The sequence below is a fragment of the Etheostoma spectabile genome, chromosome 6 (genome assembly GCF_008692095.1).
Source record: "Etheostoma spectabile isolate EspeVRDwgs_2016 chromosome 6, UIUC_Espe_1.0, whole genome shotgun sequence".
NCBI lineage: Eukaryota > Metazoa > Chordata > Actinopteri > Perciformes > Percidae > Etheostoma > Etheostoma spectabile.
In genome coordinates this window covers 31371144-31376275 of record NC_045738.1, presented here as the reverse complement: position 1 = coordinate 31376275, position 5132 = coordinate 31371144, and positions in this window count along the sequence as shown.

The window sequence follows — 5132 nt, the reverse complement described above, 5'->3', positions numbered from 1 at the left end:
ATATGTATATATATATATATACATATATATAATATAGATAAGTTAATACAGTTTCATGTTGATTTTGTACACCTTTCTATTTATTTTACATACTGTATGTGTTGCCTACCTGCTAGGATGTTAAGTTACTTTAAAATCAAGTGTAAAATTATATTTTTTTCCCGTTTTGCAGTGAAAGAACATAAACCAACAGAAACATGTGGAGTGAAACCTTCTTCTCTTCTTTTCCAACACAGGTGTAACTAATGGCAGTATTAACTATTGGCTTGAATGGAGCCATCTTTAATGTTGTTAGTTCCACCGATGATTTCTCCTCTATGACAAGTCAAACTGTCTGCTGTGTAAAGGCTCTGTCATTCATTGGGAACATTAAACCAAAAGGCTCGGATGCTGCCAGGCGGGTGAGACTCAGGCCAGCACGACTGATTTAGAGAGTAAAACGGCGTGTACGAGATGGACAGACTTTTCAAAGTGAAGAAAAGAAAAAACTGATGATGCACAGTCAAGCTAACAAACCCAAAATATTAAAACAGCAAGACAGCTTTGTGTCTTTTCTGTGTAGAAACTGGCAGGTTGGGTAAAGTTCAACGTGCACTTTTCACTGGCACAAAAAGAAACTAATGAGAAACACATGGCAACAAACATGCAAGTCATGTTCCTGATAATGTTATTTAGCAAACATACAGCTGGCCGTCCTTTGGATTAATCACTTTTAACACAATGATGCCAGTCTAAATAATACATCCTGCTGAAGTTTTGTGTTAAGTTCTGTGACTTTAGAAAGTCTTGAATTGTGTTGTGATGTCTGGACTAATGGACACGATTACATCACCTTTTATTGGATTTAGGCCATCTTCATATTTCCCACTTAAAGATGTCACAATGATGTATGTGATGAGTGTGAGCGTGTGTGTGTGTGTGTGAGAGTGAGTGTGAGTGTGTGTGTATGCGTTTATGCATGCATGCGTGCATGTGTGAGTGTGTGTGTATGTGTTTATGCATGCGCGCATACGTGTGTGTGTGTGCGCGTGCAATCTATTCCTTGTAGTATTGGTGGGAAACACTTCCATTTATAGGTCTGTAGGACCTTAGGAAAGACATGTCCTAATTCTTCATGTTTTTGTCATGTATCCCAACATATCATGAAAACGTGTACAGTATACTTATGGGGACCTGACAGCTTTGTGGGGACAAAATGCTGGTCCCCATAATGTTAAAGGGCTTTTTGAGGAATAAGACTTGGTTTTAGCAGTAGGGTTAGAGTTAGGTTATGGTTAGGGTTAGGGTGAGGGTTAAGGTTAGGCATTTAGGTTTGATGGTTAAGGTCAGGGTAAGGGGCTGGGGAATGCATTATGTCAATGACTGGTCCCCACAAAGATAGCCAGACACGACTGTGTGTGCTTGTGTGTGTGTTTGTGCGTGTGCGTGTGGTTGCACATCCTCCCAGAACATTCTTTGGACCAACAGCAGGCCCCTCACCTGTCTGGGCTCGGCTACAATGACAAGCTCCGGTTTCCTCCGTGGGCGTGCTCCAAAGCCCAGTCGTTAACAGCACCAGATTAGCCAACCTGCAGTTGGGCTTCCTGTTGTTTCTGCAGGAGGGAACGCCACCAAAATGGCCAACTTCTGTGTCTGTGTAGTGTGTTCAGCTCACCACTGACAGATTGATAAATTGTTATGGAAAATTTGCAACTGACGTGTGAGAATTAAAATCACTTTTACATGCTCAGCTTTGGACTGGGACATTTGTGGGTTGTTTGTTTAGTGAGTGAACATATATATATATATATATATATATATATATATATATATATATATATATTATGACAAATCTTGTTAGAGACTTTTTTACTAATGTAGTAGACCAGAGGTCTTCAACAGGGCATACAGGGCCCCTAGAGGGCCCTCAGGGTTACTGAAGGGGGACCACCAAACTGCCTTTCTCATAATAGGCTTACTGGCCCATAGGTAGGGTCAGGTATCGTCTGGGTTTTTTCCGATACCGGTGCTAAATCTGTACTTTTACTTTTTTTAACGGTACCGGTGCCTGAACAGAAACAAGAGACCAATTAACACAGGGACACATGATTATAACTTTTTTTCACTTCAATTTTAGACATGTAAAGTACTGCATGTATGTCAGAGTTTAAGTTTACCTTTAGTTACAGTTTTTGCCGATTGCTTACACACTGAAAACAAAAGTATTACACAGTTACACAATTACAAGGAACAAAACATTGGCCCAGATGTGCACCACTATAAGCACAATGTCAGCTTCACACTTTTTGCAAAACAATACACACAGTGATTTGCAAAACACTAAACACACTTGTATTAATTAGACACAGAAGGATATCCAATCTGTGGAACACAGCCATCAGGTACGTGAACACATGATTGTTTAATTGTAGACACCATTCAGGTTTAAGCACTATAAAAAAGCAGCAGGTAAGTCTAGTATTGTCTGTACTGTATTTATATTTGTTTTCCAGGTCTTTTATTTTGGTTGTTGTTGTTTTTACTGTAATTGTAACCTGTACAGGATACAGTATTTTGTGTGTCTGTTGTTTGCTGAGCTAACAGTGTTATGCACACTACTGTAGTACTGTAGCATGAAAACTGGGACGTTTTGTTCTCAATGAGAACTCCATGATGACATGTTAGCTGAGTTGAGTATGTGGAGAGAAATAAACGATATTTTCCTCAGTCTGCAGCACTAATATGGTGTAGTGTTTGGTGAACTTATTGTGTATTTTCACCTTCTTTGTGTACTTCATTTACAGTCAATGCTAAAAGTGTTTTAGGTTAGCAACAGCAGTGTGTAACTGGTTCAAACTGTGTAATTAGTGTATAGTTTTTTGCAAGGGTGTTTCATTTTGCAAAGGGTCTGAGGTGTTCTGCTGATTGGGTGTGTGGCTGTGATAATTGTGTGTAGTGTTCTGAAAAAACGCTCCCTGCTTTCAAAATAGTGCCCAAGAAACTGAAAAAAACAAACTGTAAATTAGTTTGGGTCACGGTTAAACGAGAAAAATGTTTGCTGAAAACGATTACTCAAAGTCTCTGCTTCAAAGGTTGGGGGTTGAACTGGGGGTCACCAGAGTTCAAGGCAGAAGTGTCTATCCATCACCCCCTCCAGACCTCCACACTCTCACTTTCCACCGTGTTATGTGGAAGTCAAACCACTGCCTAACTCTGTCTGATCCAGTCCTGCTTGGGAAACCTAGTGTGTGCGCGTGCCTGTGTGTGTTTGTGTCTGTGGGTCTGTGTGTTTGTGCATATGTGTTTTCATGTACATTTATTATACAGGAAAGTTAGTAAAAGTAACATTACATTACAATATAAAAAACGGGCCTGACTCAGTTTAAAAACTGGTTTTCAGCAGGTTCCTGTTCTTGCAGAAACATAAAACATGGGTACAGCACTGTGTGCGTCTGCGCTTGCCATACCTGCGTGCATGTGTGTATGTGTGCCTGTTTGCCTGTGTGTGTGCGTATGCGTGTGTGTGTTGAGCTGAAAAGCATCTGTAAATAATTTGTCAGTGAGATGTCCTGGATGTAAGGACGTGAATGGGGAGCCACGGAGAAAGGCTCGCAAAACAAATGAGTGCAGAAGTTAACCTCATGGAGCCACCATTAGACATGCACTGCTACCTCTAACTGCAGAGGGGCTGGGGGGGGGGGACGTCTATCAGGAAATGCTCAGACAAGTTAATCCAATCAGAACAACCAATCGTTGTTACCAAGCGTTGTTGTAAATGCAGATTAAACAGCGCAACAGCCCTCCGGCTCAAGTGTTTCTGTTCTGACCAGAGTCAGAGAGCTCTTGTTTATTGGAGGCTTTACGAGACATAAACGCCTGTTTTAAAGGGTCGGCCTCCCAAACACTTTTTACTTGTACAGTCTTTAAGATGTCTGCCTATAGAGATTTCATCCTCCACACAAATGTAATGGGGGTGACCTGCTACTAGCTGCCCTCTCTTCTGGTGGAACGTAACGTGTCGTGTTGTGTCGACCTTACACCAAACTACTTTTCAAGTGATTCCATTGTCGCACACGAAATCCTGAGAGACTTGCTAGAGGGGGGGTGCTTAACCCTCATGTTGTCCTTGGGGTCAAATTGACCCGTTTTCAGTTAATTTAAAAAAAAAAAATTTAAGTCACAAAAAATGGGCCGTCGAAATAAGACAACATTAAAAATATCAAAAAACCTTTGGAAAAAACATCCAAAAAAGCACCCACAACATTGAAAAAAGTGACAAAAATGTTGAAAAAAAGCGATAATAATGTTGAAAAAAAGGGACCATGGTCGACAGGAAGACAACACAAGGGTTAAATGTGCAGAGTTTAAGTATTGATAATAATTTTAGTACTCACCATTATGATTGGTGAATATCTGGCAGGGCATTGGTGCAATGTTTTTTCACGGCATTGTGCAATACATAAATTACTGATCACAGCATGATTTAATGGGAACTGTGCAATCTGGGGTCTTGTGTGAGGTTTATTGGATGTTTATTGAACGTATTTTGCATGACATAATTGCATGTTTATGTTCTAGTTATGCTTATTGTGTATTAATGTGCAGATGTCCCCATTTTTCTTCTCTCGTCTGCCCAAGACAAGTTTCTCCTGTAGGAGACAATAAAGTCTTATCTTATCTTTGTCTTATCTAACGCAAAATCATACGTTTTCATTTTTGAGGTTTTTGGCTATATAGCTTCAATAACAGGTCTTCTTCAGACTAATGGGAAAAAATATCCTAAATACACATTCAGGTGATCATTTTATTACACACTGTCTACTTTTATTTGTAGATTTCTCCTAAAATCTCTAAAAAGTAACAGCAGATAATGTCTATTTTTAACATTGCATTTCAGAAAACTGCAAATGCCAAAAACTACAAAATACACAAAATATATATATATCAGTAATCAACTGGGGAAGTTTCATGGTGAGCTTATAGTTAAAAGGTTTTCCCTATTTGCCTGTAGTGTCTCCCTGGTTAGAAAATGAATTATCATGCTAGCATGGAAAATATTTACATTTTGAAATAGTACGACACGTTTTGAAGATTGTTTTGAATTGTTAAAGACTGTCATTATACTTGTAAATATATATATATATATATATATA